The 23,269-nt window shown below is 39.2% G+C and overlaps 1 protein-coding gene across 3 annotated transcripts in view; it reads left to right on the forward strand.

Moving 5' to 3' along the window:
• The window catches only part of LOC145935779 (uncharacterized), a 176,257-nt gene that overhangs the window by 5,435 nt on the left and 147,553 nt on the right, over nucleotides 1-23,269 (forward strand). The window contains exons 1-2 of one of the 3 annotated variants that reach the window (XM_083037374.1): nucleotides 2,805-3,112; nucleotides 4,668-5,258. The gene's annotated coding sequence lies outside the window, so the exon portion shown is untranslated. Of the gene's footprint in view, nucleotides 1-2,804; nucleotides 3,113-3,921; nucleotides 4,563-4,667; nucleotides 5,259-23,269 lie in introns of those variants that run through there. The other 2 variants (XM_083037375.1, XM_083037376.1) reach the window with 2 other exon arrangements.

Here is a 23,269-nt window from a genome sequence, read left to right on the forward strand (position 1 = left end):
TTTTTTTCATTATTGTTCAAGATCTAGAAAGTTTTAGAGAAGTCTTACACAATGGAAAAAGATGGATATAATGTTTCTTTGACATTTGCATATCAGAAAAATGTAAAAAATTCTTTTTAGAAATAATGAAAAATATTCATTGATTCATCTTCAAAATATAATTCTTAATTATATTAATATGTATGTATTAGTATAAGTTATTGAAGAGTATTGATACATACAAACATTTTTATATTACATCGAAAGTTTTGCTGTATACTTACTAAAAAAATTAGATTAGCTGTATTTAAAAAAAATATATCTCGAAACATTTATTTGAAAAAGAGAATAACAAGATTTAAAAAATTGTTTTTCACACAAACACACACACACACAAGTTATTTGAAGTTTTATTTACTTCAGATATTTATCAAACTGCGCACGCATTTTATTAAAGAGATGACTTTATTTCAAGATATAAAGAATGAGAGTTTAATAGTGTAAAAGAATTTATTCATTTATTATCGCAACTTATTTTCTTTTCTGAAAGTACTTTTCGAAACTCGTTGAACAGTTTCATGAATTGCGAAAGATGTGAATAGAGGCCAGGGAGTGTGATTTGGGTCATGACCTACATTTTGTACTCCTTCTCCAGTGTTCTCTTACCCTCTCTCTCTCTGTCCTTGTCTTGATTTATCTGTCTTTGTCTATCTCTCTCTCTACCTATAATACTTGTTTATGTTAACTCGATGTTATAGTGAGTACGGCGCAGTACGAATAACTTTTACGTACGTGTCGTGTTTAAGAACCGCTATACATGCTGGAATGTAAATAATTCGATTTACGTTCATTTATCTTCAGTCATTATCAACTTTTATAACCGAATTAAGTACGTTTTTTTTTTCACAATATTAACGTGTCATAAAATTTCACAAAATAATTATATCGCTACATGAACTTGAAAACCTCTATCATTATAATTCGAATTATTACACATACACAAACAATTCTCACACATCAGGAGGGATTATTTTAGAGATTGCGATATGGATTCACTTCCTTATATTTTTAATTCTGACACAATGTCATAATTTATTCTTGTTCGATTTTTATTCAATATATAATTAGATTGCTTTACAAACAAATTTCCGATAATATAACAAACGAATAAATACGTATACCTATAATTAAAATATATATTATATTTAAATTTTTTTGAAAATTTTTCTCTCTTTCAACAAGCTTTAATGATCTCGCGTTTTTTATTGCGTAATAATAATTGTTTCACTTTGTATGGTCTGATTTTCCGAATTCTTAAGAAATACGTAACGCAATGTACGTAAATCGTATTACACGACATATGCGCGGAAATGCACTATTCCACTTGTTACACCAAACTTAGAAGAGTGCTTTACCGTGCAAGGAATATTGCGATCGTCGCAAATTACGCTTTTCAGGATAGTCAACGGGCGTTTGTCATCTTCACGGAAAATCAATTTCGGAGAGACGCGAAGAAATGAGTTTATTCCTCCTGTGTGTGCGAGAATACCCGAGTAGAGAGACGCTGTCGTCGCTCTTACGTGAGCAAGGAGATACGGTGCCGCGAATCGGCGCGACATGGCGTTGATACTTTATATCTCCACTCTCTCTCTCTCTCTTTTATCCACATGCACTCGCCCATTTCTAGATCGTACATCGTCTCTCGGAGAAGACGTAGTGAAAATCTCGAAATTGCTCACTTTCGCGCGAAAGTCGCTTTAAAATTATAAAGCGTCATAAGTAAAGTTTCTGCTCGGCGCGCGGATGTTGACTCGGTTAACATTGCATTGCGTTGTCAAGGAAAAGTGATGAGCAAAGGTACATCCGACGTAGCGCGGCGCGGACTTTTATCTCGATGCAACGAGTTTTACGTATTTTACTCGACACGTATTATTGCGAGACTCGCGCATGTTGCGTCGAATCGACTCGGCTATATTTTCGATAATGACATTTCATCGTCGTATAAATTGAAGATCGAACATAGAGTAGCGTCGACGACGATTATTCGCGATCGAGGGTAAGATTAGGACAGTAAATTCGATTCCTCCCTTCCTTTCTTCCCCTCGACACAACCCGACATTTAAATACCCGAAGCAACAAGGTACTTATACATGCTGAATATTTAGACCGGCCGAAAATTTCGGACGAAATAGTCGGGCGTATTCGCGTCTACCCCGTAATCGCGCTTATATAGATCGTCGTAAATATACCGGACGAGGGTGGAAGAGAGGACGGAGGAAAGAAATACCTGTTATTCTTTGGGGTCTTCCTTTTTCTAAAATGCCAAACGCGCGTCGAACTTATTATTTAGCCCGTGCGCGCGTGTTCTCTTTTTATAAACACATAAATACATAGTTGTATACTCGCAAATAACAATGCATATCCTTCGTACGCGATCCTCGAAGGGAGAAGGACGCGAAAATCGAAATTTCTCGTCGCGTTACTTTCGGTACTTGTACACGATGCGATTCGATCCGGCCGTTCTCTCTCGTTACGGCGAGGTCGCGAGCAGATTTAGCGCGGTAATGAGTAAATACCGATAACTTACCAGTACGCCGAAAACTTTCTCGTGACTGCGGCGAGTAAAGAGAGGGAGGAGGAAGAAGGGAGGGAAGATTCGCGACGCGAGCGGGGATGGATGTAAGAGAACGCGAGGTCGAGCACTAGTGTAGGGGTTGCGCAGAGCTAGAGAGAGAGAGAAAAAGAGGGGAGAAACAGGGCAAGGGGTTGAGAGGAGAGGAGTGCGCTATCGGCAAGAGTCTCGGCCACAATCAGCAGCTCGGAGGCGCTCAGTTTGTGTCGGATCTCCGTCGGAGTCGGTTAGTAAACACGGTATACTGTCACGTTGCGTGTTCCGTTTTCGTTCTCTCCTTCTCTCTCTATCTCTCTCTATCTCTCTCTCTATTTCTCCCAGAGTTCCTCCCTCCGCGGTCCATCTATCTCTATCTCTCTCTATTTCTCTTTCTCTCTCCCATCAACGACACCGAGTTCCGCCCAAAGGGAAGCACAGCTTTTCCCCGAACAAGGCGCGTCTTCGATCCTCATCGTCGGTGCTCAGTTTTTTACGTGTGCGAAGTGTACTGCCGATCGAAAGGTGAAACAACAGAATCTCTCGGACGTATATGAGTGTGTGTGCGTGTGTCTTTATATACGCATGTGTGTATGTGTGAGATGAAGCCTGCGATATATCTTTCGTCGCTCGCGTCATCGACGCGAGGATAGGATGGCGCGAGAAAGAAAAGTGGCCAGATCTTTATCCGATAAATCCGTTATCAAGATGTATCCATAAATTTCTCTCAATTATACGTAGATACGCGAGGCAAAGTGCGTGTAACGGAACGTGCCAAGTACACACGCGGTGCATCCTCGATTCGCGCGAAAGCGAACGTCACGCGCGATAAGAGGCGCGCGCGGCTGACTCGGCGCGTACTTTACGAGAGATTAGCGTCGGCGACGTGACTCGGCTCGTTTTCGAAGAGAACGCGCGGAACGACGAGTCTTCTCGTATCGAAACGTTGCGGTAATTTCGCGTTCTTGTTGTCAATTCTTCATTTACGCGCGTCGTCCGTCGATCAGGATTTTTCACGACGTGCGTGTGTTATCTCGATGAATCATAACGATAGTTGTAGATTTCTCGTCGATTGTTTTTCACGTTAGAACGTGTTCTCTCGACGCGGTTCGTTAACGTGATATATGTATATCCGAGTTTAACTAACCACTGGACTAAGAAGTCTAAGAACCCGCATCCACCTGACGTGAAGCAACAACGCGTTCCGTTGCGTCTGAATCATCGATAATTCTCGCCAAGGTCATTTCCGTCGCACGGAAACAAAAAGAAAAAGTTTGTCGGTTTAACCTAAATTAATATCACGCTCACTCAAAGTGACAGTACTTAATTAACATTAATAAACGCTAATGACGAACAATAATTATTTAAGCTCAACAAATTTCTATTACAGATCTTTATTCGATGTGTCTGTATGTGTGCGTGTGAAGTACACTGTGTTCCCGCAAAAATAATCGATCGAAGCGTCGAGCAATAATAAAATTTCCAAATCGCTTCGACGACAGACTGCAAAATCGACAAAAGCGGCGTCGGCGTTTTTCGATGGCAAACGAATCGTGGAGAACGCGCGCGAGGTTCGAACGACGCACACTTGTTTTACGTAATGAAATCGCGTTTGTCAGAAGAATCGAGCGTGCTCGCTCGCTCGTTCGTGCATTCGTGCGTTCGTTCGCTCGCGCGTGCGCCGCGTGTAATCTATCCGTCGTCGAGCCGCTCGCGTCCCGCTCTGGCGTTCCGGCGTGCGGGATATCGGTGGGGGAAGTGGTCGGTAAAGGGGGAGAGGCTCTTCGATCATCGGCATTACTGGCCTCCCTCGTGCGTCCTCGTGTCCCTTCGGATCGGCGCGGCGGCGATCGGCTGATTCCGTGCGTCGCCGTCAGTCTCAGTCTCGCTCCAGCTCGCGCGCGTTACGGTTCGTTCTTACGCCTCCTCTTCGATCGGTCGTCTCCCGTGACGATATATATCGCGATATCGGGCGGTAAGAGTAATAGCGCGTGAACACAGTGTACGGAGATAAATCCTTATCTATTATTCCCGTCTCTTTATTTATCCGTCTACGACGTGCTTTTTTGTGCTTTTTCAGCGAGAGGTGAGAGAGGTTTCGTCGCGCGATCCGACCGTTGGCGGCTGCCGTTGCTTTCGTCATCGTGGTGGTACGTCGTATACCTTCCCCGTCGAGCAGTGCGCGCTTCTTGGATACGCGGTGGTCACGCATGCACGCATGGACAAGCAACGGCGACGCGGCACTGCCCAATGATGGCCGTGCCGGGCATTACCGTTGACGTAGTGATGTATTATTAGTGGTGCGCGTCGCGGGAAAGTGCTCTCTGTGTGCCGTCTCACCGTCTCTTTGCTCACTTCACTCCGTGAATATATATCTCGGCTCCGATAATAAACGCGAAGTGTGCTCCTCTCTCCGTAGTTGTCGGAAATCAGTGATCGCGGTTAAAGGGAGAAGGCACGATATATCAAGTGCGCGTATATCCGCCTACGCAAGTTTACCCAGTGTCAGAGTTTCATATCAGTGTACGACAGTTTTATTATCGCTCTCTCTGTGTGGATTATCGTATTGGATACACTCGTATTATCATATTGGATATACTGTTGCGGCCCACAACGCAGACACGTCGTTCCCGTCGCAGGCCACGGAGGACCGAGAGAGATCGAGATTCCGGTGAGTGTGTGTTCTCTGTTTTACTTATGTTATCGTATATATTCGCACACTCGCGGGTTCCTTCGTCGTGAAGATCGATGCGAGATCCCGAAAACGCGTGACTGTATATATGTCGCGCTTATCGCTCTCGATCGGCTGCCATCTTGTTATTTGTAGTCTTCGCGACACTCCGCGAGCGTGTTTACAGCGCGGAAATGTATCTCTGTTCGTGCATTAAAACCGGTATAATTTCGTAGAGGCGAGAGAAAGAGAGATCACGCTTACGGTCACGCCGAGATCACGACACGTCCGCGTTAAACTGTCAAAATTCGTTTGGCGTCTGCGGTGCGCAAAATTATCGGAATAAAATTGATTTGCTAAGAACTTGAAAGTTTGAAAAATATTATCGCGTAAAATATAATAAAATTGTGTGATCATATCCGTCATGATAATTTGAAAACGTTTTTTCCCCGCGAAATTGACAAGCGTTGGAAATCGAGCCGATAAGAGACGAGGGAGATTTAATCGGCAACCGAAAGACGGGAGAGAAAGGGGAAATAAAAAACGCGACGCCGCGCTTCTTTGTTTACGAAACGAACAGAGACTTTACGCTTTTTTAACCTTCGCGTGCTCCCGGCGAGACGCGACGCGACGCACGATTCCGAACGAAATAAAAAGTCCGGCCGTGTAAACATTGCCGAGTGCGCAGCGTATCTCTCTCGCTCGTGCTCTTTAGCGGCGCTTTACGCGAAATTACGTCTCGTTAAGACACGAATCACTTTGCGATAAAGTTGCGCGAGTTACACGGCGACGTGCTCGTTTCACCATCACAGTAATTTTACTTGGGGAAAAACCGCTCTCTTTCATATATAAATAAGAACGACGTTTTATAACGAGTCTAGAAAATTGTTGCAATGACTTTGCGTCTTTGTGCGTGTACCTTCTTTTTTCTGCTTTACATTATACATATATGTTGTATATGATCGTATGACGACGAAACGCGAAATGCTTGCGACGGTTTTGCTTTCAATTGCGGTGATTATTTTTTTTTATACAGAGATACATTTTATTAAGATTTTTATTGCTTATATTTTTAATGAAATACGCACACGTGCGAATCGTTGACAGTTTTTGTGCTATAAAAGTCATACGTCGACGATAACAGTGCGCGAGATTACAAATATAAAGTCGGCAACGCGATCGAGCTCGCGTCATGAAAAATATTTGTGCTTGTCGAATTAAATTTTATTTGTCAATGATCGACGCAGTGAGAGAAGTTAACGACCGGCATGTGGAACTCTTTTTTGCTTTTTCAGCAAATTTCTCCCCTCGTGTGCGCGATAAAGTTTGGCGTTCGCGCACAGCTGATCGGTCGACGTTGCAAATCGATTGTCTAATGAAATTTATGTGCGCACTTAATGCATGAAACAAGAAACACCTGTTAGGAATAGCCAAAGAATGAGACTCGCGATCAAGATTTTCTCGAACGTTATTACCTTATATCACGTAAAGCAATTCTAACTTCGGAGAAACTATCGTGACAGCTAATACGAATCGCAGGAACTCCAATGTAGCTCTTTAAATGGTTTGGGGGGAGAATATTAATTGTAAAACTATAACGTTTTCTGTTTAACAGTAATTTTTTTTCGTTTTCTATTACGAAATAATTTTCTGTCTGCAAAAATGTACGAGTATTATATATTCGTACACAAAATACATTCGCACAGATTTATCGCGGATAATCATCGACCATGGGTTTAATTAATTTTGTTTTAAACGTAACCAGGAAAAAGCGTACGTAAAAGTCAAGTTTTTCTAATTGAGGAAGAAATTAGGGGAATCTCTCTCTCTCATAAATACATATATTATAGTTCTGAATGAGAATATAATTGTAAGTTTGAGATGTGGTTCGTGACTATCTCTCTCTCTCCTTCTTTTTCCTGAATTATTCACGAATACCATAGAGAACCACCATAAAGAAAACGGCAAATCGCGACGGATGCAGAATTCGGTCGAGTCAAGAGCGGCGCGTATCTTATACTCGAAGGGAAAACGGAGTACGTAATCCGTAGAATCGGTATTCTCTTGGAGAGCGTTTGTATGTGTATCATGGATGGGAATATTTTAGACGCGTCCGAGGAGAAAGCGATTCGAGGCCGGGACTTGGATGTCGCTTGGTCACGGTATAGTTCGCATTCTCTTCGCTGCGAACGATATTATTTCTGGCACGGCACCAGCCAGCGATCGATCTCGTCCTCGAACGGGCGATCGCGAACGTCATCGTCATGTGTACGCGTGTGTATGTGTGTCGCGATCGATCGCAAACGAGCGCGTATTCGCCGTCCTTTCAGTGGGAGAGGGTGGGGTAAGTGTGTGTGAGAGAGAGAGAGGGGAGGAGGGAGGTAAGCGCGAAACACGTTTACCGAGACCCCGGAAATAATTACCGCTAAGCAGAGCCGAGTCGTCGGCAAATTGAATTGGCTTCGAGTACCGGCACAGTTCTCTCTCTCTCTTGGCAGCCATCGTCGTCGCGGTCGGCCTCGAATACATCCGAGAGACGATCTCGCCGTAAATTCTCCTCTCGCGATCCCGCTTTGCCAATGTTTGCAAACAAACTCGATGTCCACGTCACTGCGATTCCCGCGATATATCACGATATTTTACTAAGATTGTCGATTCGCTTTGCTCGTACGCGTGTTTATCGCGAATCGTGTAACTTCTTTATTACTACGATAAGAAGTCGCCACGTGGTCGATGGTTATTGACACAGCGAGAGATTGTGACAGCTGACTTTATATAATTTTTATAAAGGAAAAATTAAAACGCAAAGCGTTTATATAATTGAAGGAAAACGCGTGTGTACACGTTGTGTGATGCAATTTTGATGATGATTTTATACGTAACAAAGTGTAATTTCTTCCTCCTGGTAATATTTTATACTGCATTATGTCCGCTTATGTTAAATGAAATATATTATTTTATTGTGTTACAAGTGATGGTAATTGCAGTTAAAATCATTAACGTGTGTATATACATATAAAACAATTGGTACGCAAAGGAATATATGAATAATCACGCTCATTAAATCACAGTTATTGCTTTAATAACAACCGCAAATGAGAGAAACATACCGCATGTAATACGGTAAATAAGTCACATACAGCATATGCAATAACAAGATGAATATTCAATTAGCGAAAAACAGTTCTCGTTTGCTTTGAAAATTAAATAATAACGACTACAGTGAAATAATACTAGCAAACTTGCTATCCGGTGACATATTTTGCCATCACTTTAGTAAATTCAGTGACTGCTTAGCGTAAGCCCGAGTATAATTCGATTACTATCAAGTAATTTATGCAAAGCAGCTCGCTAAACGAAGCGAATAGCGAACTTTTCGACGGCAGAATTATTTCTCCCTTTCAAAGGCCGTTTTTATTGCTCGCCGCCTGTCCCGCTACGTCGACATCTTTAGAACTTTTGCCGGAGTTGTTCGGCGAAACTTTTTTCCTCGGTCTGTCAGAATTATTATCATCCCCGAGAATTATCTATATATCTTTTGAAAAACGCACTTTCATCGCGACAAAGGCGAAGCAGACCTCTCGTAGCTTATCAAACTTATATCAGTCAGCTGATAAAAAATTGAAGGAAGGAAACTCGCAAACGTGTCATTGTTATCGTATATCGTTTGTTAATGTTAGCGTTAACTTTGGCGCATACGCGTATATTCTATATTTAGCGCGAGACGCATTACTCCATCTCGTATGTTGTTATTATTATCACCGTCTTTCTCTGGAATGCACTATCTCTGGACCGGCCGCGGTCGCAGTGGCGAAACGTACTTGAAGTTCCGCAGTCGCTTCGCGCGTGAAAGCGGCCGCGCGTCACACGTGCGCGATTTCTCCTCGCTGTTGCACGCACATTCTTTCACGATCCATTGGCCGACATCCAGTTTTTCGGCCGCGTTCTCTTCGGGCTCGTTGCCACGATCGGGAAGCTCTATTTAGCACCGAAAGGAGATCTCTTTTTTACGCGGTCTCTCGGATATTAAAAATTGAATTTTTTAAAAATTTTATTAAAAAATGCGAATAAAAACCCATATGTATATGTGTAATTAAACGTTGAACATTTTAAATTTAGTTTTCTTTGAAATAACATAGAGAATAAAGAGAAATAAGATGTTTGTTGAAAATGCGGTATTTCCGGTCTGGTGACTTTCGGACTCATCGATGTCGTCCCGGTAAGTTTTATGGGTCAGACCGCTTTTGACCGCAATTTCGTGGACTTGGTTGATGAACATACGGTACCGAAATTTCTCCAGTTCGGGATTTCCGTGGCGCTGCGCTGCTGGTCCGTTAGGTGCGTTAATGAGATACGCCGGAGAATGAACGGGGGATAAAACTCGACCTAGATAAACTCGCGCGTGTGACTTTGAGCGAGGGAAAGTCGTCGACCGCTTACGCGCGATTGATCGATTGGTCGTTCTTGCAATAAGTGGCTATAATCCATGATGCGGTACCATACAACTACAAAATTTTAAAAAATATAATGATTTGGAAGAATGTGCACTGATGAAATGTACGAAATGATATGTATATAGTATGTAATTTCAGTGAATCGATGTAATTTTGAAATGGCCTATTTAGATGTATAGTGAAAGTAATCGCGCACAATGTGGAGTAATGACTAATGACAATGTGAATGACAATATTAATTTCGACATTAGAAAATATTCTAATAATTCTAATAAATTTCAATATAGCCAAAAAAGATTTGGTTTTTTTTGTCTAATTTAAGTTGATCCGATAACAAGATAAATCGGGATTCCGCAGTTTAATATTGTTGCGCGAAATCTTTAGAATGCCGATATTATTTTAACATTGAAACGCTACTTTCCCTCTTTCTCTTCTCTCTCCTTTTCTTTGTAACGTTGAACAGTCGGGTTTTCGAAGGTCACTCGATCGGTTCGGCGTAAATGAATCCAAGTTAATCCTCTTGGAAGCAATATAAAGCATCAGCTTGGCGATCGACATTAAAAAAATGTCCTACTTTAACATCAAATTCCATCACGAAAAATACATTAGCTTTTTAGTTTTTCTCAAATAATAAATGCCGTAAATACTTTTGAAGAAAGTTATTTTTATTTTAAAATGAAATTTCCCGAAAACAAATTTTGAAATCTATATAATTTGTAGCATGATATTTTTTAAAACAATTTAAAGTGTTGAAATATATATTCGAGTTTAAAAGAATTTATCTTGTTACTGTTAGCAAAATAGAGTTTGTAACTATGTTGAAAAAAATAATTGACTTGGATAATCAGTTCTGTAAAAAAAGTCGATGGTGTTGCTGTTAAAAGCTGGATTTATGACGCGATCCGCTTCGTTCTCTCCGCTTCTCGTTTCCGGTTATTACGTGAGAAAGTCGGGCAAGAAAAATCCGACTTTGCGGAGGTCTCGTAGGAGGAGTGACGGAAAGGGAGAGCGGATTCACCTCCTAGTGAACGGATCCGGTTCAGAAGAATTCGCTTCGTATGTCGTGCACAAATCTGTTAACTCGCTAACGTACGGTTCAATCTCGATAATTTAAAATACTCAACATGCTATCGCATATTTGTCTTATCAAAATACGTTCCCGTAATCATATTTAGAAAGAGAAAACGATTAGATTAGTTAGAGAAAATCAGTTACTGAAAAATTATTTTATTATGTTTTATTTATATTAATCACATTAATTGTTTTATTATAATTTTTTTTTCTTTCTTTATGTCTACAATATTATGTTTATAAATATTGTAAAGATAATTTAACAAAAGTTTATTCTTTTCGATATTTCTCTTTTACACACACACACACACATATATATAAGATATATATAAAGAAGAAACTTAACATTAGAAATATTTTATTAATGGTAAACATAATCTCTAAGATTTCTAAGATAATCTAACAATAAGATCAACAATTTTTCTATAACTTTTCAATTCCAAATTCTTACGTTCTAATCTTTTATTTCTGTGTAATAAGGCAGATACGTCGTAGTTTAATTTCACAGTTGCTCGAAGAAGTTCGTATTACTGCGTGGATATATTATATGAAATCTGACCCAACTTGCAGGCAGCAAAACCAGCACGCTTTATTCGCTCCTAAAATATCGTGGCTTTGTCACGGACAGCATTCTTCAAAATGTTTCCAAGGCGGGAATGAAAAATATTTTACAAAGCGCGCGATTAATTCGATACAGATGTAGTCTGGTATCTAAGCGAATCTCCAGTATCGGATTTATGCGATATATGACAGAAATATTGACTGCGCGCGATATTTTCAGGCTTTGTCTATATATGCGCGCGCGCGCGCGCGCGCGTGTGTGTGTGTGTGTGTGTGTGTGTGTGTGTGTGTGTGTGTGTGAAGCTGGTACTAGACAATAAATATTCACCAAAATGGAGCAGATATTGATGTAACGCGTATCATAACATTTCAACGATATTGCACGTTAATGAAACTGCAAACTAATAAAATTTGTCACGTAAAAATGCAATATATTTACATTGATTATAGTAGATTATTGGAATCTTTTATTTCGCGATTATTTTTTTATTACATATGTATGCAAGAGAGAATAGTATACATATATAAATAATAAACAATAATATAAAATGTAATCTTTTAAATGAAAAAGAGAGTTATTCGTGAGATATTCTTGATTTCTCAACCGTAATAAGCTCAACCGTCGCACGATATTTGTGCATCAACGTGGAAAGTGTAACATGGATCGGAATGGTAGTTACGAATAATGCCAAGATAATGGTGGAATAAGATGCGGGGATTTTGAGCGATTGGAGATAGAGATGTCGAAGCACGAGATTTATCGGCTCGCGAATACGCGCATGTGCCGCGTATACATGCATGAGTTTAACGTGTACATTTTTCGTTCCCCGGAGACGTCCCTATGTTTGACGTTGAACAATGCTCTCGGCTAGGAGCCATCCTGATATATTCGTAGTCTATCGTCGAAGAATGACGCTAAAATATCCCTCCGTGAAACGTTTTATCGCGAACGAACCGAGGACGAGATGATGAAGCGACGGTTGAGAAGTAAAAATATGATTCAAGTTTTTTTACATATTATACATTAACTATATATAATCAAAAAATATTTAATATAAATTTTATATATTTCATATGTAGGATGTTTTACACACACACATTTATGTTGAATATTTTCGGCATTACGCACTTTTATCTTTTAGGAAATAACATTACAAATATTAATCTAAAATTCAATATATTGAAATATTATATTTATTATTATTTCAAATATGAATTTGGAATCTAGTATCTTGTAACTTTTTTTTTTTTGTGATAAACCGAATTCGAAGGAACGCAAGAGATTGGAAACTAGGTAACGTCGCCTCTCAAGGCGGCTGTTTCCTCGAGCGCGCCGGCAAACGAGATATATTCTTATCGAATTCGTGCTATCGTTATCGGAAGACCAGAAATGCAGGTAGTCAGGAATAGAGACAAGATATTTAGATATTTCCGGCACGTGTAATCCTACGTTGGACGATTGCGAGGGTGCTACTCACATTAGGTTACGTCGCGGCGGCAGATCGGTGTCGTAGGGAGAGAGTAGGTAGGGATTGCCACTGTAATAAAGGATCCAACGACCCCGAACGAATCCTCCCGTCGCGCCGCTGTATCCCGAAAAAGGATCCCTGCGTCGAGCAAGGGTCTAGTGTCTCGCATTAGTCCTCGAATTGTGGTAAACAATTTTTTCCGAGAAAGAGAAATAAACATTTTTGTGAAAAAGCGATAAAAACTCTTTATTAATGGAAATTGATCTGCAATTCTAACGACTTGGATTTACTTTGATTTTATTATTCAGAACTTTTAACATTGGAATTTTTTAAATGGCTTCTGCTTTAGGAGAGATAATTACGAAATAATAAATTTAGCTTTGCTATAATTACTTAGTGTTTAAAAGATTTTAAACATTTTAATGGTAGATTTTTCTCTGGGATAATTAATTGGATTATTATAAAGCCTGAAATATTTGAACGGTATTTGCTTTGAAATAACAATGTGTGTGTGTGTGTGTGTGTGTGTTACGCAAGATATACTTAAAAGTAATTACATACAGAAGGGTTATCGTGCTTTACAACGCGATATCGTTGCCATACATCATCGTGAATATGAATGCGACTATTCTTGGTCACGCATGGCGACGCCTTTGGCTTTGAGTTATTTCTAGTCACACGGTGACGCGAACGCGCTCTTCTACAACGAGAGCGAATGGTCACGTTATATCCGCTTTACGAATTTTCCAACACGGATTTTTATGTAGTCTACGCGTAGAACAAGTTCTTTACAAAGAGGAATGTTTCATGGACGGTGACTTTTTTCGCAGTTAACTTCCGCGCGCATCTTTACAAAGATCGATCAAAATATCCGGGTTACATCCTGATCATTTATATATCATCGCTCATATATTGCGCTTATTAATGCGTATTCCGACTGGGATAAGAGGGAAAAAGCTTCTTTTCTACTTATTATCATGGAATCGATCATAGGTCAGCTGAACTAGGGGATGGAAACGAAGGTAACATCAGGTAGCTGAAAGAGGGTAAAGAACATAGGGATTAACGAGAACGTGATGATAGATAGGATTGAACGATCGATCGGAGAGCAAGAAAAAGAGCAATGATGACACGGGAAAGACGGAGTGATGAAGTTTGTTCATCTGTAGTGAAAAGAGTGCCTAATAATTTTGGGATACCACATAATACAAAATAATGGCAAACACATAATAGCAACACGTCTCTGCAGGAGATTCTGCAGCCCTACTGGGAAAATTACACGCCACTTATACAAAGTGATCTTAATGGTCGAAGCGTAACAAATAAGCGCATCGAAGATTTTACTGCTCTATGATAATTATTCTGTCATACTTTGTTTGTCGTATTCTTAATTTATATTAAAGTCGATGACAAAATACTTATGCGTGGAAAGATAATGCAAAGCTGAATATATAGTGTCAAGTAGATTCAAGCAACGCGGTAATGTAAGCAACGCGTGCCGTAATTTTATCTCGCTAACGATGACGTTGCTAAATAACATATTTCGAGTAAATATATACGCGCTCGCGAAGTAATATCTTCTCGAATATAAACACACATACATATATAATATACATGCAACACATGCGTAAACCAGACCCACAGGCATGTACGATCGCGCGTTTCTCGCTCAGGGCATCGTCGTATTTCGAGGCGTGAACCTCGTTGTCCTCGCCCGTTCATAGTTTGTTTTCCGGTTTAACGAGCAGTCCTTGCCACACGATCGCATCCTTTGAGCCGTCGAGTCTTCTCTTTCTCTCTTTTCTTTCCCCTCTTTCTTCTGAATGCACAATCTCTTTATCTTCTCACTCTCTCTTTCTCCTTTAATCACATGCAATTGCTTTAAGGGTTATTATATTGCTGTGTGCTTAATGGTTTTTTCGAGAGTAAGTTTTTTTTAGAGAAAGGTCTTTAAATTAGCAGTATGTGCTATTGATTTATGTTTTAATTATTATATTTTTGTGTGATTAACACGAAATGTCGAAACATCGCTAAAATATTCGCATGTGTCTGTAAATTTATACAATACTTAAGATTGAATCGTTTAAAAATCATAGAGAATAATATTAAGGATTTGATATCTTTATTTAATCACTGCAATATTCTATAACTACGTGTTATTAGTTAGATTTATATATAGTATTTAAATAACAATGTTAAGTCCTTAATAATATTAAGATGTTTAATATTGGATTAAAATAAAATTACTCGTACAGTTTTTAAACATTTTTACGTTAAGTATTCTTTCACACATTTTATACATATGTATATGCGACAACCTTTCGATTTTAATTTAAATCATATTAAAAAGTATCCTCTACTACTCTACTTCAATTACGCGTATATGAAGATTTACTAATTTGATCGAAATTCGTTCGTTATTTATAATTTGGATAATTGTGCCCCGTTTTTTGGCGGTAACGTTTTCGCATTATTGGTATTCGGCCGTTTTCTCGTGTAATGTAATATATAACGGTATAGCCGCCGCGCTTTAATTAGCGTCGTAACTTTGGCGTATCCATTTGCATTAACTCTTTTTTTCCCTCCCTCGTCGCTCTCTGATTTTCCGTTTCAACCCGCGATATCTTTTGTCGCCAGCCGGCGCTGGAACTTCACGAGGAATTATATCATGATGCGATAAAATCTCTTTCTCTCTCACACGCATTGATTTTAATTAATTTTTTAAAGAGTACCGGGGATTTTTATCCGGGGATTAATCTTTCGAAGGATATTTTTCTACCGTAAAAGATATTCGACACATTATATTTTCAAAAATAAAAAGCGGGATATTACAAGTAAAACTCACTTTTACAATTATGTTTTATATTTTTCAATCGTTTTCTATCGTTTCAAATTAACAGTTTTGCGTTATAACTGTTACACACGGAAATTCGAGCTTATGTAATCCTGCTTTTGTTCAAACGTTCGAACTTCTGCAAGAGTTTAAATTGAATTTAGTGTGTTAATTGTTTTATCGCATGCATATAGTATTTAGACATATACATGGCCGTGTAAATGCGATATATTAAATTCAATAAGAAATGTAGAGGACTATCATGTGCTATCGTTTTCTTTTGCTCTCGAATAACCGTATATAAAAAGTCTGCTTGACAACGGCACAATTTTTTTTATCCCCCTCTCTCTCTCTCTCTTTATGCTTTATCTTTTTCTTTTGTGTTGTTCTGCACAAGCCTTGCCGTGGCTTTTCTTCTGCTATTTCGTACTCTTTATTCCTCGCCCGGTTCTCTCTTTGTATGCCACACACAAGCCATGATCTGCTTCTTTTATCCCGTCCTCTTGATTCCTCCTTGCGGAAAGCACGGATTGTTTCGCTTGTACTAGCGGTCGTTTCACCGTTAACTGCCACGCGGAGACGCCGCGTGTTATTTCACTTTGTAAGAATTAGGTGAATTAATTGTCGGTGGAAATTGTTGTCTACTTATAAATATTAATGATATTCTTTATTTTACATTTTTCTTGAGTTATTTATATTTAAAAAAAATCGCAATCAAAAAGAGCATCTTAAGTTACAGTAAAATCTTCTATTTATTACAAATTATAGAATCATCGATATCATGTGAGTTTATCTGAGAAGAGTTTATTAATTGAGAAGAATATAATGAAACTAGTTATAGCAAATTATTTATCGGTGGTTTTTATATAAATTCATGTTTCCAATACACAGGATTTTTATACAGAATTTTTGTGGGAGAGATTTAAACTCAAACTCTCGAGCATCTTGCTTGGTTCATTTTATAACCGTATATATAGTCACATGCACGCATGCTACCACACGCGATTGCCACACTTTCAATGTCACGATTTCTGCATAGCTCTCGTCTGCAAACTGACATGTGATCGAGCAGATTATTTCACTGATCCCACTTCTTTAGCCGTGTTATCTCGACACGTGTCTGGTGTATTAATTTCATTGGATACACGCGACAATACAAATGATATAAATTAGCGCATCAATGCAATTTACGAAAAGTATGTTTTATATTGATTTTATTTAATTAAAATTTTTTAATATCGAGAAAACAATCTTCTATTATAAATGAGATGTACATATAAGCATAAAATGAGAAAAGAAGTATAGTTTTTTTTTTATATACATATGTATATATATTTACATTTTTTCTAATTGAAAATATCTTATTGCCGAGATTCTGATTGAGTGCTTTTAATGAACAGTGAAAATCCTCGCGAGGATGCAGTATCTGTCGGCACGTGTTTGTTTTCTTCGGACGAAATCATTCGACTAAAGTGCACAGGTCGTTGAGATATTCCGACGAAAGTCGAGAGGATTTCAGTCGCTGACTCGCAGTAAAGCGGTATGTTGGTGGATAAGGGGGAGGGAAAGGAGACGAACAGAGAGAGGCAATAAAGCGAATAGGGACAGAGATATAGGTATACATATAGTCGGATAAACGGAGAAGAAAATAGTGAGAGAGAAAGAAAAGGAAAATACTAAGGGTCCGAGTCTATACCTGCTCTTACGCACGCATACGCGTGCAACATTTTAAATGCTGTTCTCGAGAATGCATCTCGCCGCCGGCGATTTATTTCACGTAACGTTACTATCATTAATTATCGATCGCATCTGTTGATTGACGATTCACGGGAGGGAAAATTAGCGGAGAATGTATGATAATATACGCGCGAATCGTTCACGGCAATCGACGGAACGTTTGTTCGGTCGTTATACGGGAAATTACGAAGTTCATAGTGAGATTATGTTCACGTGACGTGCAAAAGCGCTCGCGCCAGGATCTCGGAGAAGTTAACAACGAGGAAAATCAACGTCGTTGCCTCTTATTATTCCCGGCAGGCGATTAACTTCCCGTATTTCACCTCGCTATCGGTCGCAATCCGAGATCATGGTGATTATAAATGTCGCGCGCGTTTCGTCTACTTCTCTCTCTCTCTCTCTCTCTCTCTCTCTCTCTCTCTCTCTCTCTCTCTCTCTCTCTCTCTCTCTCTCTCTCTCTCTCTACCATTTCGTTATTTAATCTACTAAAACTTTACGAAGAATTTTAAATTACTTGTACTTATTTCATCTTGATGCAGTTTAATTTATAATTTCAAAATTATACGACTTAGCAACTAACGAAATTTACATATTTAAGTAAATTAAAAAAAGAAAATTTTAACACACATTTTTAAAAAAATGTTTAAGAATACTTTTTAAAATATATAATATAAATCTCGTGGTCATTATTTATTAAATAATATTATTTTTGATCTATATACTAGAAAATTGCAATTCTTCACTGTAAAATATACTCGACCTATGCAGTCTAGACCACATTTTACGGTTTTTGCGTCATTTTTCGTTTCTTATCATTGTATACTTCGTTATCTCCATTCATTGTTCGTTACTTCGCGTCTTTATGAGACTACAGATTTCGATAAACGACATCGGATCGCGACGTTTTCTCCCTCCTGTGCCATTTATCCGACGACACGATATATATTTCGATGCTCCTCCTTTTTCTCTTCTCTCGCGGCCGAAGATTACACCGGGAAGAGCTTTGTCGTACGCGAGAGAGCTCCATCCCGGTTTGTCTTCCGGCTATGGCGATCAAAGGATCGATCGTCCTTGCCGTCCGTGAGAGAACTCCGGCGATCGCGCAAAATCGTGTGCGTTTCCACGAAATTGGACGGGTTCAATCTCGAGAGGGCATCCCCGCGTTCCCCTGCTGCTATTCTCGAGCCTGCTGCATTGGTCACTACATGCATATATATAGATATATGTATAAATAAGCGTCCTGCATCGGGTGGGCCACTCACTGAGATCGAAAGATCTTTCTCCCTTCAGATATATGACGTCAGGCCGGTCTTTAAGAATGTAGCGCGGCCTTGAGCCGGATTTCTTATCATTTGATATTTCTTGTTCATCACGTGTTCGTAGATAGATCCTATCTCAATGATATCGCATATTCCGCGCTTCGGATAATTTTCGATCGATTGATATTTTCTCTTAGTATGCTCGGATGTTTTTGCGCGTGTTTTTTTTTGTAATTATACTCGCATATTTATAATACGTAATTAAAAATCTAAATCTTATCTCATTTTCTTTGTATCTTATTTCTGTCTTCAATAGATCGAGGAACATAGCATATATTATTTTTAACTTAATTTGCATAATTCGTGTGTGAATGAGGAACAGATGCGAATTAAGCGGATAAGTCGTCATCCATATGCGAGAAAGGAAATACAAGTGTCATTCATATGACGTGACAGTTAAGCTTAAGCGCGAACGAATTCTCGTTATCGCAGGTATTGGTCAGACACGAAGATATGAAAGATGCTATTAGACAGCCAACACTCTCTATCACACATCATATGCACACACAGACACACAAAATTATTCGTTATTCGTCCGGCAAATAAGCAGAAATAATTGGATCGTTTATCGATCTTCTCTATCTTTTGACGACACAATCAAAAAAAGGGAAAAGCGGTACGGTATTATTAAGGATATAATATTGTTGTAATAAACCGTCGAGATATACAAGATGTGTTTCAAAGCTTCTACCACCTGTTCACAGTCGAATTTTTTTGAAATAAGAGTGTTAGACATTTAAATTCTTTAAATTACAAGCGGTATCAAGTATCTCAATTCTTAAAGGTATCGCACGTGTAAGCAAACGAAGCGAGATAGAAGCGTTATATATGTTTATGTCTCAGAGCATGTCCCAGAACATGAACTTCCTCGAACCACACACTACATTCACCGCATAATTAACTCGAGAAACGTGAACAATTTGCTGATTAAACTCGCGAGAAATTACAAACTCATAATAGAAAATTAACATAAAGCCAGTTTTGCATCGATAGTATAGCGATAGCAAATAGCGATGGGCTAATAAAGCACGCAATTATTAATGTCGCGAGTAAGGAAGAGGGTGGGTAGGTTGCAAGAGGAGAGATAAGTAGAAAGGGGGATGAGAGGGATCTGGTGAAAAAGAAAGGCAGCGATATACATCCGAGTTCGTGTTGAGGAACAAGAGGCGGAGATAGCCGCGTAACGGTTAACGGCCGACGGCAGGAGACGATGGAAAAGGCAAAAGAAGAGGGAGAGAGAGAGAGAGGGAGAATCGCGAGTTCAAGAGAGAGGAAGAAGAGAGCGGAGGCGCTATGGAGGCAGTCTGCTTCTGCTAGCCTCGACTCCGGTTGCCGTGACGACCCATACCACCCGCCATCATGCCGTCCCGACATAGTCACAGTTACGGTCCCGGACTCTCTCTTTCTTTCTCTCTCTTTCCTTCTTTCTTTCTCTGTCTTTCTTTTTCTCTTCCTTTGCCTTGCGATCGACCCCTACCTCGCCTTCCGCCGCCACCCTTCTCTACCACGAGGCACGACGGGCCTCTTCGTCGAGGGATCTTCGATCGTGCTCTCTCTTTCTCTTTCTCTTTTTCTCTTGTTCTTTCTGCTCCTATGGAGCAAGGACCTGCTGCGGTTTTCGGCCTGCGTCCTTCGCTGCAACTGCTACGCAAAGTGCCGACACGTTGTTTCGGTTTCGTCCCAGCAGGTCGGCACCAAGTCCGACCTGCTTTTAATCTTCCCCAGTTCACGTTATAGTAACCGCGGGTGATAATTGAAGGGTCGGTGTAAGGATAAATTGTTAAAATGTGGGTCTTACAAATTATCTCTGCTTCTCATTTTGTTGTATTGTGTCCTTGAAAGCAGGCATTATATTCACATTATGATTATTCATAGATTCTAATATTTTGTGTCTAATAAACTCACTGGAAATTGAATAATTATAGATGCGTGCAATTAGCTCTTAATGGGCCATAAAAATTTATTGGTCTGGAAGAAAATAATCTTAATAACTGATCATTCTCCAAATGAATTCATGTTTCTTTTTTTTTTATAAATTTTTTTTATTGAATAGAGAAATAAAATCTTGTAATTTCTTTCACGAAATTTTAATCTAAAAGCGATTATTAAGTTTGCAAGTTATCAGCTGATCGACATCAGTAATTGATCATTAAAGTAAGATGACATCAGTGTAATAATTAATAAATACATAAGTAAGAAATTTTGTTAGACGATCGAATAAAACTTGAGACTGCGGTTTTAATGGCGATAAATATGGAAGTGAGAAATATCGCCGATTAAAAATAATCGATTAGTCGCGGTAAAGGGCCGCGTTCGTAGATCCTCTAGCTTGCAGCTTATAAACAAAAGGGCTTTGCCTTTCACACGATCCCGCCCCTCCGGTCTTTTGATCCTTTTATCGGCCGCCATCCGCTCCGATGATTTAGACAAGCCGGTGTAAATGCAAATGCAAACATGCAGTTTCAACACAGCCGGCGAACGGCTCGGCTCGACTCAAATTCTTTCACGCGGAAGTTTCGCTGTACCTTCCCGCCTTTCCTTCCGCTTTCGTACATCTCGGTACGAATCATTGTATGCCGCCTATGGGGCACGGTAATGAGGTTAACACGGTTTGTATGCCTTATAAACTGTTCTTTTAATTGTCACGCGACACTGCTCCTTCAGAAACTCCGCCAATTCGGTACGAAATTATTTTAGTTATTGCGCACGTGCTATTAGAGCCAATTAGTGTTTTTAACATTTTAGGAAATAATTTTTTATCAGATTTTATTTAACAACGAGATTTATAATCTTGCTCATAAATTTGATTATTTTTATTCTATTTTATATTTATTTCTATATTTGATTTACTGAGGATAATAAGGAGATTACTAAGAAGTTGTATGATTGTTGGTATATATTTCTCTTTATACTTTTATATTTTATATTTTATACTCTTTATAGTCTTTTATACTGAGGATAATAAGGATTCTATACATTTCTATACATTTTTCTTTATACTTTTATACTGTCAAAGATAATATTTTATTATATTTCTCTGGTAATGAGTGATTTTTGTAACGTGACTTTTATTCTCAATTAAATAATTCTCACTTTTACATTCACGTTATGATACATGAGACGAGAGAAATAGGTACTTATTGGGATTGAAATATCATTAAGAGAGAAACTATTCTTTAATATTAATTTGACAATTATTCTTCTAGAACTTGTATATAAATTAATGACACATTGTCTTGAAAATGAATGAATCATGGATATGATTACTCCTACTTTCTATTTAATTCCCATTATCCGCATGTACGATGAATACGAACGCGAATTAATCCGCAAAGTATGAATAAGTATTGTCATCCGTAGGCAAATACCACAAAACTCTTAAGAAAATAGAAGCGTCATAGGTATATAGGTATGACGTGGCAATCGGAGTGCTAAGCGCGCTTTCCGGCCCCGTTTTCCCTCGTGGTTGGGAATCGCCGCGATTAGCAGACGTTACGCCCACGCGTGTGCACGACCGGGTTTTATACTCGTGTGCGTGCACGTATGCGTGTGTTGTGTACGGGATGAGGGAGAGTATTCAGAGTATACACCTCGAGCTGGGGCCGAGTGCACGCAGGCGCTCCGCCATGCGCCCGAGCGTGCCACATGGCCGCCACCTTGGCAATGCGTTGACCCTAAAGTAGCGCGCTACCATCACCACCACTGTCACTACCACTAATACCGTCGTCACCGGCACTGTCGTCGTCGCAACGCGACAACAGCACGCGCGCGCGCGAGAGTACTACCGGAGACAAACTGCCTGAGAGAAAACATCTCGTTTAAAAATTTATAAAAGGTGTGTTGAGACGAACAAAAGTTCTTTTTTTTATATTACACTTTTGTGATCTTGCGTCGAGATAAACCTTTGATATAGTAAATCGTGACAATCTTCGCGTAGGTTCTCAGACGCTCGAAATAGTGAATGTGATTTAGTATAATGGATTATATTTTTGGGAGAAAATATTTAATATGAAGTTATCTTTCTGAGTCTAAATAATTGATCTAAATATTGATATAATTTTCAGACAGATTATATTTTCGATTATTTGACAATATTTAGTTAGTTCGCTCTTTGATGTAGCGAGATTGCATTTATGGGTCACAAGTCTCGAGAGATTAGATTTCGTTTGCGATTTATGCGATTATGTCGTGGGCAGCGAGTGTGACAAGATAAACGATAGACACAAGATAAAAATGTTAATAATGTTTGCAAAATCACCTAAATGAATATATATTACATTTTGTCACTGTAACATCGAATTTACGTCTATATGAACTTTATTATTCAGCTGCATCGCTGCAAGTTATTGAGTAGAGAGTAGAATAATTTCAATATTTCTTATTACTGAAAGCTTAATTGCTCGTTCGAGTGCTCGCGAGAGCAGACTTTGTGAATGTCGTTTGTGAGTCAATTACAAAGGTAATATCAACGGTCCTATCTCGAACGAGATCGCCGACTTAATCTTATCGAAATCACTCGCGTATTGATTGCCGAGGTAGAGGATTAGATTACAGAGCAAATACAACG

The sequence above is a fragment of the Prenolepis imparis genome, unplaced genomic scaffold (assembly GCF_030444845.1).
Source record: "Prenolepis imparis isolate NDT839.2.m4 unplaced genomic scaffold, iyPreImpa1.0 SCAF_5, whole genome shotgun sequence".
NCBI lineage: Eukaryota > Metazoa > Arthropoda > Insecta > Hymenoptera > Formicidae > Prenolepis > Prenolepis imparis.